Source organism: Canis lupus, chromosome 1 (assembly GCF_011100685.1).
Source record: "Canis lupus familiaris isolate Mischka breed German Shepherd chromosome 1, alternate assembly UU_Cfam_GSD_1.0, whole genome shotgun sequence".
Lineage (NCBI taxonomy): Eukaryota > Metazoa > Chordata > Mammalia > Carnivora > Canidae > Canis > Canis lupus.
Genome location: NC_049222.1, coordinates 103,978,739 through 103,991,384, shown reverse-complemented (window position 1 = coordinate 103,991,384; position 12,646 = coordinate 103,978,739).

The following is a 12,646-nucleotide window of genomic DNA, read 5'->3' as shown; positions in this document are numbered from 1 at the left end:
CCCTGAGGTAGAGAGAAAAGTGACTGCCTCATGCTCTCTAAAAACCTGTGGCAGGCTACTTAAGCAGCCCCAAAGTCACATATCAACAAACCCACAGAAGGTGACAGGAAAACATAGCAGTTTTGAACACAAACATTGTGGGTCGAACCACATCCCTCCCAAATGTCTGTGTCGGAATCCTAACCCCCAGGACCTCAGTGCGAGACCTGATTGGGAGAGTCTGTATGGAGGTGGTGAAGTGGAAATGAGGTCATCAGGGTGGGCCCTCATTCAGTGACTGGTGTCCTTAGAGGATGGGGGATCAGGACACAGGCAAGCATGAAGGAGGAGACAGGGAGACAGTGGCCAGTCACCTGTTAGCCCAGGAGAGAGCCTGGTGCAGATTTTCCCTCTCAGTCCTTGGAAGGAAACAGCTCTGAGACACCTGACCCTGCACTTCCCGCCTCCAGAACCCTCAGAGTGCGGTGTGTGGTGCTTTGTTAGGGCAGCCAGCAGACTGGCACAGAGTGCAGGACCTGGGAACAGGTGCTGTTGGAGCATGCTCCTAAAGAAGAGCATGTGGCTCTGGGGCAGGGGGTCAGGGAGAGGCTAAGGACTTCCCAGGTTCATGCCTCCAGGAGACCGTGGGAGGGGATGTGCACCCTGAGGGTTCCAGAAGGAGGCCAGAGACCAGTTGGAAAGCCCCTGTCCTCTCACTGTAAACAGAATGCTGGTAGGAGCTGGAGAACAGCAGCAGATGACACCTGGGGAGTGAAGACCTGGGTGGAGGGCTCTCATCCCCTGGGCCAAAGGGCTGGCCTTGTGCCTCCCGAAGACCCAAGTACTTACTTCAACCCCCAAGTCACGACTTGAGTGCATTCTTCAGGTATGTAGGAAAAGCTGAACCCTATCCGTTACTTCTCAAAGGCCAGTCTCTTAAACATTTAAAAATGCTCAAATTTTTAATTAAAAAATGCAGGACTCCATCCCAATTTAATTATAAATTATAAATGTAATTACAAATATAATATTATATATTATACCAGCATTATATATAGTATATGGTTCTTTTATAATCAATTGGTTATTATATTAAAAACTTATAATTTAAAGATTTTATTTATTCATGAGAGACACAAAGAGAGGCAGAGACATAGGCAGAGGGAGAAGCAGGCTTCCTGTGGGGAGCCTGATGTGGAACTCAATCCCAGGATCCCAGGATCATGACCTAAGCCAAAGGCAGATGCTCATCAACTGAGCCACCCAGACACCCCTATATTAATAATATTATTTCAGTAATTATTATTTATTATTTTAATAAATTATTTCAATTTAATGTTATTAAAATAAATATATTTAACACTTTAATATATTCTCCTAAACATTTCTATATTTTATTATACATTTCTGTATTTCATCATACATTACAAATGATTATATATTATGGGCAGCCCCGGTGGCGCAGCGGTTTAGCGCCGCCTGCAGCCTGGGGTGTGATCCTGGAGACCCGGGATCGAGTCCCCACATCGGGCTCCCTGCATGGAGTCTGCTTCTCCCTCTGCCTGTGTCTCTGCCTCTCTCTCGCTCTCTCTGAATGAATAAATAAATAAATCATTAAAAAAAACCACAAAAAAACCCACAAATGATTATATATTATATAACTATCTAATAAGAAAAAACTATATAAGATAACATTATACATTATAGTAATCTTTATATAAAAATAGCCTATCATGTTATATAAATATAGCATTCATAATATTATATATAGAACATAATATATAATGTAGTATATTGTAGTGTATAAATACCATAATATTTATAATATAATGTGTAACATATTTATATAACATGACATGTTATAGGACATAAACAATTATGTATACATAATTACAAATTGTCCCAGGGCTCCCAGCAGCCTTGTCACTGGAGAGATAGTTTTGTCACCCAGGAAATGTGGGGTGTCCTTCTGTGGATTCGTTGAGACTGCACTCCGTCTCAGAGTGGGGGCCCTTTTTGGCAGGATATTCTCTTCATTTCTTTATGTACTAAAGTCAGCATCGGGCTGAGGATGAGAAGTTCCTGTCTCCTTGAACAAGTAGGGAGGCTTGGGGCAGGCACTGGGGAAACCCTAACTCTGCTTTCCTCAGCCTGAGCAACTTGCTGGACCTCTGATCTCTACTTCTTCATCCCTTAAGAGAGTTCCTCTCGGTGCTTCGCTCCTGGAGCTATTGCCGGAGTAATGCCATCCTCATTCTTGCAGAGCCCTGGAACGCGGGCATGCCTACATCAGCCCTGCTGCTCTTATTATTTATTGAGTGGCACTTTGGGCCTGGCATACAGTAGAGCGCAAAAAGGGACCCCTGAAGAGCTGATAGTCTGGCGATGGAAACAGATATTAATCACATAATCAACTAATGAACATGTAATTATAAACTCAGACAAGAGCCAGAGAAAGGGATCAGCAACATTTTTTTTTCCCTACTTGACTTGATAAGCAGCTGGCTCCATGAGGCCCTGAGAGATGTCAGGGATGTCTGCTTCAAGGGAAGAGTCCTCTGGTCTTGGGAATGGCTCTTTGTGTGAGGGGCTTGCACTCTGCACCTCTTTCCTACTCAGGGTCTGAGTGGACTTCTCAGAGATGGGGGAAGGGAATAGAGACCCACCAAAGACCAGTAACTGGAACCTCATCACTCTACGGGATAATTTGCTGAAACATTAACTTGCGTCTCTTCACCGTATACTTTTTGCAGTAAAGGAAAATAGCAGCTTCTTGAAATCTGTGATTCTGTCCTTTTTAAATACATCTTAAGACTTTTTGAGCATAATTTCAAAGTTATAGAGAAGTTGCAAGAACTCCACAGAATGCACAGAAGACCCATATACTCTTCATGCAGGTTTCCCGTTGCTAACATTTTACCCTACATCCAAATGAGTCTTTTTGAAATTCGGCAAATGTTTATTTTTAAATGTGGGATGCATCATATATGCAAGAGCGTGTGTAAGAACCCAACATCCCATTTAAAGAATCAGAATAAAAAACGTTCACTTTCTCAGAACCCTGGCCAAGAAAAAGAACCCAAATCTTGGAAGCTGCTGTTAACCATTCCTCACTGAGCTCATCCCCACCTCAATTCCCAGCTCTGAGATTACCAGCCACAACCAACCACAATTATTTTGAATAAATCCTTCCCTTTTCCTTGTAATTTTGCAAACTATAATTCTACTCTTTAAAGAAAGTGCTGTTTCATTTTGCTTATGTATGAAACTTCGTGTAAGCGGAATCTAACCGTGTCTATTTTCCAGTGTCAAGTTTATTTAGTTATTTATTTAAAAAGCCTGAAGAAGATTCAAACTCATGGCGAGAGGGACAGATAAGACCCACAGACGTATTTATTTCACCTTCGCGATGTTCACAAAGTTATTTACTTATTTAATCGGAGGGAAATTCATACAACGTAAAATTAACCATTAACCGTTTTTAAGGAATGTACTAAGTGCATTCTCAGTGTTGTTCTGAGACATTTTATGCTCCAAATGGAAACACTGTCTGCACCAAACAACTATTCCCGTCTCCCCCGTCTTCCTAGTCCCTACAGCCACTAATCTATTCTGTCTCTGTGGATTGACCAATTCTGTGTGTGTGTGTGTGTGTGTGTGTGTGTGTTTTAAGATTTTCTTTATTTAGTCATGAGAGACACACAGAGAGAGGCAGAGACACAGGCAGAACGAGAAGCAGGCTCCCTGTGGGGATCCGGATGCAGGACTCCATCCCAAGACCCTGGGATCATGACCAGAGCTGAAGGCAGATGCCCAACCACTGAGCCACCCAGGTGCCCCAGGACTGGTGTCTTTATAGAAGACACACCAGAGCTCCCTCACTCTTTCTCTTTCCCCTCATACAGAGAAAAGGCCACATGAGGACACAGTTGAGAAAGTAGTCATCTGCAAGCCAGAAAGAGAGATACCACCAGAAACCAGCCCTGCTGGCACCTTGATCTGAGATTTTTAGCCTCCTGACCAATGAGAAAATAAGTTTCTGTTGCTTAAGCCACCCAGCTATGATACTCTATGATGGCAGTCTGAGCTAGTTAACACATATGTCTATGCCACATTTTGTTTATCTATTTGTCCATTGATGGATTGCCTCTACCTTTCTGTTATCCTGAATAATGCTGCTGTGAACACGGAGGTGCAAATATCTGATACAAATATACACATTTGAATCCCCTGCTTCTGATTCTTTCGGGCCTAAGCCCAGAAGCAGAAAATCTGAAGCGAACAGCAATTCTGTTTTATGAGTTGGAATCTGACGGTCTGAATTTTTGTTGTGTCAGTGAGGACTCACAGTGAGAGAAGCTCAGTGGGGGATGGCTTTTAGGAGTGTGATGTCGCAATAAACTATATCTCATTTCCTGAAGGGTCAGCAAAAGACCAACTATGGGGTAGAAGACAGAGCAGGGGAGAGAGTGTGGCCTCCCCGGCTTTGCTCCCTTTCTCAAGCTGCAGAACTAAACGGGGGTGGGGTGGGGTGGGGTGGGGTGGGGGGGTGTTTCTGGAACAGGACAAAAGGGCTCCCCCAAGTGTGGCTCTTGCTCCGCTTTGGGAAGTCTCCTGGGACTGGGCAAATAGCTTGAGGCTGAAAATGAGGGTATTGGTGTGGAGACATGCAGGATGGGATTGGGTTTCTGTAAGGAAATCACCGTTACAGTTCCAAGTGATGTCGTGTTGGACATTAGACTTCAGGCGAGAGCTACGAGTGCCTTCCTGCTTCTCCATCTTCCTTTGGCTGGAGACAATCATTGGCCGCCACCTAGCTGCAAAAGCTGGCATCAACAACCTAGACATGGAGCCTGAGCCAAGGGAATAAAGGCTTTCACCACCTCATCTCTTTAAAGGACATAGTTGCCTGCTCCCAGGGCTGATTCTCTGTTCAGGCTAGCCATTGATTTGTACTCAGCCATCCCAAACTTAGTGACATAAAACCACCGTCATTTTATCATGCCTGTAGATTGTAAGGTTGGGAATTTATGTAGGGCACAGTGGGAATGATGGTATCTGCTCCTCAACATCCCAGCTTCAGCTGGGAGGACCTGAATGGCAGAGAGAGAAGTGTCAGGGTATAGGCATGGGGCAACATCATCCTCAACCTGCTCCCAGGCCCTGCACTCATGGTGCTTTCTCTCACCCTCTAACAAGTAAACTTTTAATTTAGTTTTAATTTGGGGGATCACTTTTAATTTTAGATGGTTTTAGATTTTTAAACATTGCAAAGAGAGTACACAGATGCCCATTTATTCTATGACCTGTTACCAATATCCTACATTGTACGGTCCATTTGTCATAATGAACCAACACTGATACATTACTGTTAACTAGAGTCCATACTTTGTTCAGATGTCCTTAGTTTTTACTTAATGCCCTTTGTTCTGTTACAGGATACATGCTACTGATACATCAGGCCTCTTCTTGACTGCAACAGTTTTCAGACCTCCCTTGTTTTGAGTGACTGATGATTTTTGAGGAGTGCTGGTCAGGTGCCAGGGTTGGGGTTCACATTCACCTGAAGGTTCAGAAAAGTGGTATTGGAATTAGAAGAGTTGTTTGGTTTTTGTGTATTTGCTTCTAAGAGCTGTTGTTGTGCCATGAGTCCCCACATAGTTGGGTAGCACGCATGCCAGTTTCTCAATTCAAGCTTCAAGATGGGGAAAGCTTCCGCTGGATCACTCAGAGCACTTGGTAGGGGTCAGGGAGGTTCAGAGAGGAATGGGATCCAGCTCATGTTTGAAACATCTCAAGGGCTGGAGATTGTGGCCAACAGCTCTGCAGACATTTAGGACAGAATGAATGAATCAGGTCTTTCTTGCTTTCCACCAGCGCCACCTGGAGGTGGAAGGTGAGCCCCGCAGAGAGGCTGGAACTGTACAGATGGACCCCACAGACAGAGCAAGCCAACCTTCCAGCTGTGCAGCTGGAGGAGGGACTGCAGGTGAGAACTGTGGGGGAGGGGAGAGGGAGAAGGGTGGAGTCCAGGGGGACTGCAGGTGAGAACTGTGGCCTGGGGATGGCAGGGGAGGAGCAGAAGTTCCAAGTGGGAGGAAATAAAGAAAAAGCTGACCATGCTCACTGCAGCTGCAGGCAACCTGCCAAAAGCATTTCAATTACTGAACTATTTTTCCCTTGCATGTGACTAATTGGACACCTTTATTACCTAAGATGACTATGAAGGGCATGAGGCTTGCGTTAGATGTTCCCCAGGGGCACAGGTAAAGAATGAGACCTGTGAGGCAAGTGTGGGAGGGTAAGGGGGGGGGGGTGCGGGAGGAAAAAGCCATCGTACTTATCACCCCCCCTTACAGCTCCTACGCTTACAATGAAGATGACAAACAAACTCACTCATTCCTGTTTGCCCAAGGCTTTCTCAATTTTAGCTCCCACATGGAGGGGCAGCCCCCGCCTCAGTCCCAGTCCTGGGAAAATGGGGATGGGGGGGTCCTACTGCTGGCAACAACCCCATCAGATATCTGTCTCTCTTTATGGTGATGACACGGAGTCCTGGCAATTTTAAGAAATCTTCCTTAGGTTCACGTAACCTGGACGTATTTCCAGTGCCATCTGAAAACAAAGGACACCCCCTTTCCACAGCTTGCCCCACATGGAAGACATAAGTTAGGAAAACAGCCATGGGAGACCCTCACTACTGCATTTGGAAATTAGAAAATAAGCCAATTCGGGAATCATTTCATGGCAATGAAAGATGTCCTGTAGTGATTTAGGGTGAATACTGGAGTGGATGTCCATAAATGATATCTGTTAGGGCCGTTGATTTTAACAAGATTTGTCCAGACTCTGCTCAACACAAAATCTTTTCTTAGACAAGCTCTGACTTAAAAAACTTTTTTGGGTGTCATTTAATTTAATTTAATTTAATTTAATTTAATTTAATTTAATTTTTTTTTCTCTCAGAGGTTTCCAAGAATGATTGAACAAGAAAGCTGCATGGAGAGAGGGGGATGCTGAGTTTTGGAAGCAGTCAGAAGCAAGAAAACAAAAGCTGCAGGCACTCCATCTCCTCCGCGGATGCTCTGAGTCATCTTCTGGTTTCTTGTTAAAGACCTGCTTCCTCCACATGGTGAGACAGATGGCCACCAAGAGCTCCCAAGTTTTAAAGAGAATGATTTCCCCGATGAGGGAACAGAGGCACTGCTCCCCCATCCGCTACTCCCTCCAGCACCTTGTCAGCCAGGGAGTGTGCAGGGAGTGGAGGGGGTGCTCCTCAGACGCAATGGTCCTGAGAGCTGCTGGCTGGAGCCCGGGTGCCAGCTTGGCCAGCTCTAAGGGCATGTAGGGCATGCAACCAGCAGGGCCTCACGTTCTGCAGGGACCCTGTTCTTGGGGTTTCATGCTCAGCACTCACCATCTTAAAGTTCTTAACCATTTATCTTGGGAGCTTTGTGTTTGCTAATGAATTCCTAAGGGACAGTGCAGCATATGTCAGGGGGCTTACCTCCTGCTAGCTGGCCTCCTGCTACCTCCCTAGTAACCCTATAACAAAGCAGCAGAGACTAGGGGGGTGGGAAGGAGGGTTTAAACAACAGAAATCTATTATCTCATGGTTCCGGTTCTGGAGGACAGATGTCCAGAATCAAGGTCAGAAGGGTTGGTTCCTTCTGTCTCAGGCCTCTCTCCTGGCTTCTGGTGGTTCGCTGGCAATCTTTGGTGCTTCTCAGCTGGTAGATACATCACCTCGATCTCTGCTTTCATGTGCAGTTGGTGTTTCCTCTGTGTGCATCTCTGTGCCCCAACTTCCCTTTCTTATAAGAACAGAGTCATATTGGATGAAGGGCCTGCCCTATTCCAGTACGACCTCAGCTTTTAAATTAGGTCTGCAGTGACCTCTCCAGATAAGGCCACATTCTGAAATACAGGAGGTTTAGGCCTTAAACATGAATTTTGGGGGTAGGCAAAGTTGAAGCCACAAGAGTGTGAGTTGGTATGTGTGATGTGCATGTATAGAGGGTCTGTGTGACTCTCTGTGGGTGTCTGCATAGAATAGTATGTGTTATGGACTGAATATTTGGGAGGTTTTTGTGTGTGTGTGTTTTAAGATTTTATTTATTTGACACAGAGAGAACACAAGCAGGGGGAGTGGCAGAGGGAGAGGGTGAGAGAGACTCAATCCCAGGATCCTGAGATCATGATCTGAGCTGAAGGCAGACACCCAACCGACTAAGCTACCCAGGTGCCCCTGGACTGAATATTTGTGTTTCTCCAAAACTCATCATGTTGCAGCCCTAAACTCCAGTGTGGCTGTATTTGGAGATGGGACCTCTAAGGAAGTAATTAAAGTTTAAACAAGGTCATAAGAGTAGGGCCCCGATCTGATAGTGTTAGTGTCCTTATGAGAAGAGCTACCAGGGAGTTTGCTCTGTCTCTTTCCACCCACTGAATGAGCACAGAGGGAAGGTCACGTAAAGATACAGTGAGAAGGTGGCCATCTGCAGCCAGGAAGAGAACTCTAATCAGAAACTGAGTTGACCCGCACCCCATCCTGGGCTTCCAGCCTCCAGAACTAAGGAAGTAAATGCCTTTTGTTTAAATTACCCAATCTATGGTATGTTAATGTGGCAGCTGGAGGTGTCTGTGTGTGTGTGTGTGTGTGTGTGTGTATGTTTGTGTGTGAGAGAGAGAGAGAGAGAGAGAGAAAGAGAGAGAGAGAGAGAGAGAGAGAGAGAGACTCTTTGTAGAGTCTATACATGCATCCTGTGTGCCTTTCATGGAAATCCAGACTATTTCTTCTCTTTCCCTTCCTCCAACCTTACTGACCACTCACTCTCCTCTGCTTACTTTCCTCACCCCCACAATGCCCCCCTCAACACACACAGAGGGAGCAGAGAGACAACACACCCAAAGGAGGTGTGAAAATCTGGGACAGGCCAGGGCCCCAAGATTCAAGAGGCCTCTCTGCCCTTGGACTGCTTCACTCCCTTCCCAACCCAGTTACCTTGACTGTACTTTACAGACTAACTCAGATCTATAAGGCAAAGCCACAAGCTTCAAAGTTCCTGGGAAATGAGCCCCATCCAAGTTGCAGGGTCTCTTCACAAAGAGATGTTGATTGGGCACCCCCTTAGGCAAGACCACAACTGTGGTAGGATGGATGACCCCAAAGGTTTAGCACATCAAGACAGAGAGGAACCCAGAAACCATCCTATCCTGCTCATTTCTCACTTTTACAGATCTGAAAACTGAGGAAGGGGCAAAAAAGTCTTCTATTGCATCTTAGAACACATATTCCCTGGCTTAATTCAATTCTTACTCTGGTGATTCATTCAGATTTCAAAAAGCATTGGTCTAGGACAGGTGTTGGCAACAGGCCCATCACTTGTGTTTGTAAATAAACTTTTTTAGAACAGAGATGCTATGGTCCACAGAGGCTGAAAATACTACCCTCTGGTTCTTTTCAGAAAAAGTTTGCTGACCTCTGGTCTAGGACTCAGCAGGCGTGGGTTTTCTATCTACTGTGTAGATATGTGGATGAAAGATGCTAAACTATATTCTCTGTTATTATTCCTGATAAGGTGGGCGTGCATCAGCTGAAGATAAGACCTTGAGGTTTTCTTCTTTATGTATTAGTTTAGTAATGTGTGAGTAGAAGCTTGGCCTTCTCAACTCTGTGGTTGTGCTGAGGTGTAGGTTATAAATGAAAGGCAAGATAAATGCTTGATTTCTTTCCCCTGTGCTTAAAACTTTTGTGAGTGGGTTTCTAGAATGTTCCAAAGGTAGCCAGTAATATCTTGTTCTAAATTGATTCAGTAAGTGAAAACCCCCCTTACCTCTTTAGCTAAAAGTCTGCGAGGCTGTGAGCCTAGAATTGTCACTGTCAGTCCCAGACTCCTCAGGACATCTGGTCTGAATAATAATGATAACACAGAAATAGAAATAGGGATGAAAGATACAGAGAGGAAAAGTCTAAATGATATTTGAGCCTGTGGATGCAATTGTTTGAGATACCTCTAGCTCTGTATTTTCCTTCGTTAGGTTATATGACTCAATTTCTTTTTTCTTTTCCTCCTTTCCTTCTTCTTTTTTAAAATGTGATCTCTAGGGGCATCTGGGTGGCTCAGTGGTTGAGCGTCTGCCTTCAGCTAAGGTCATGACTCTGGGGTCCTCGGTTGGAATCCCACATCAGTCTCCCCTCAGGGAGCCTGCTTCTCCCTCTGCCTATGTCTCTGCCTCTCTCTCTGTGTTTCTCATGAATAAATAAAATCTTTTTAAAAAATAAATAAATCTTTAAAAAAATGTAATCTATAGGGGCCCCTGGGTATCTCAGTTGGTTAAGCATCTGACTCTTAGTTTTGGCTCAGGTTGTGATCTTAGAGTCATGAGATTGAGACTCTATGCTCCTTAGGGAGTCTACTTGAGATTCTCTCTCTTTCCCTCTCCATCTGCCCCTCCCCACCCACATGCATGTGTGTGCTTGCTCTCTCTCTCAAATAAATAAATAAATCTTTTTTTTTTTATTTTTATTTATTTATGATAGGCACACAGTGAGAGAGAGAGAGGCAGAGACACAGGCAGAGGGAGAAGCAGGCTCCATGCACCAGGAGCCCGACGTGGGATTCGATCCCGGGTCTCCAGGATCGCGCCCTGGGCCAAAGGCAGGCACCAAACCGCTGCGCCACCCAGGGATCCCATAAATAAATCTTAAAAAAAAAAAAAAGTAATCTCTACAACCAAGGTAGAGCTTGAACTCATGACCCCAGGAATGAGAGTCACATGTTCTATCAGCTAAGCCAGCCAGGCATCCCACCTTTTTCTTTATTGTTTTTGAGTGTTTTCTTTTTTGTTTGTTTGTTTGAGTGTTTTCAAATTAGATTTCTCCTTTTGTTGTTTCCAACCAAGAGTTTGAACTATGCTAATTAATAATGGAAGGCAGTGTAGATGAAATAGAAGTGAGCCTGTTTCATCATACTGAAGAAACATTTTTAAAAAAGATTATTTATTTATTTATTCATGAGAGACACAGAGAGAGAGAGAGGCAGAGACACAGGCAGAGGGAAAAGCAGACCCCACGCAGGTAACCCCATGTGGGACTCGATCCCTGTCTCCGGGATCACACCCTGGGCCGAAGGTGGCGCTAAACTGTTGAGCCACCCGGGCTGCCCCATTGAAGACACATTTTGAGTGAATATGAATGGGTCTTTCAATAAAGGGTACTAGAGTAATTGGTTATCCAAGTGGAAAAATTAGATCCTTACCTCACACCTTAGACAAAAATTAATATCAGATGCATTAAATATGAAAAACAAAATTAAAACAATTTTTAATTTAGAACATATAGGAGAGTATATTCATATATAAAGCTAGTCAAGACGTGGAGAAGTCCCTCAACATATAAATTAAAAGATGAATTACTTTGAGTAGCTAGCTAGCATTAAGAGATACAGAAGGAATGAAAACATGTCATAGGCTTTTAAGAGATGTTTGCAGTGTACAGATTATGAAGGAAAGGTGCACCTGCTATTTGTATAAAAATTAGAAAGGAAAAGGCCAACAGTTCAGCAGAAAAGTGAACAATGGATAGAAATCATCAATTTAAAAAAAAAAGAAATCATCAATTTACAGAAAAGAAACCCCAAATGGCCAATATAATATGCCTCACTCATAATCAGAAAATGCAAATTAAAGCAGCAATGAGATATCTTTATATAGGCACCTTAAAGTGGGTTATGAGTTCATCTATTTTAATCAGCAAAAGTTATCAAGTTTAATATATTTCTGAATTGGCAAGGACGTGGGGAACTGGGAACTTATACATCCCTGGTGGAAGTATAAATAGGTAAAACTACCTTAGTTTTCAATTTGGCTCTCCTAGTGGTATTAAAAGTGTGGACAGCACAGAAGACAGATTTTTACTTCTTACTATGCCACCAATAGATCACATTTATCAACAGGAAAGCAGGTGTAAGATGTCTGTTGTGGTATTTTGCTGATAGCAGAGCCATGAAAACAGCCCAAACACCTAGCCATTAGGAAAGAAGAAAGAGAAGCTATGGTTTGTGCATACAACCAAGTTCTTTTAAAATTTTTGTTTTATTGAGCTATAACTCATATTCATAAAATCTATGCTTCTTTTTTATTTTTTTGTTTTTTTACTTTTTATATTTTTAAAAGATTTTATTTATTTACTCATGAGAGACACACAGAGAGAGAGGCAGAGACACAGGCAGAGGGAGAAGCAGGCTCCATGCGGGGAGCCTGATGTGGGACTCGATCCTGAGTCTCCAGGATCATATCCTGGGCCAAAGGCAGCACTAAACTGCTGGGTCACTGGATCTGCCCTGCTTCTTTTTTTTTTTTTTTTTTTTTTTAAGATTTTATTTATTTATTCATGAGAGACACAGAGAGAGAGGCAGAGACATAGGCAGAGGGAGAAGCAGGCTCACTGCAGGGAGCCTGCTGTGGGACTCGATCCCAGCACTCCAGGATCAGGCCCTGAGCCAAAGGCAGGCGCCCAATTGCTGAGCCACCCAGGCGTCCCAAAATCTATGCTTCTAAAGTGTACAATTCAGTGGGTTATTTTTATTTTTTAAAAAAGATTTTTATTTATTTATTTGAGAGAGAGAAAGCATGAACAAGGGGAGAGGCAGAGAGAGGAGAAGAA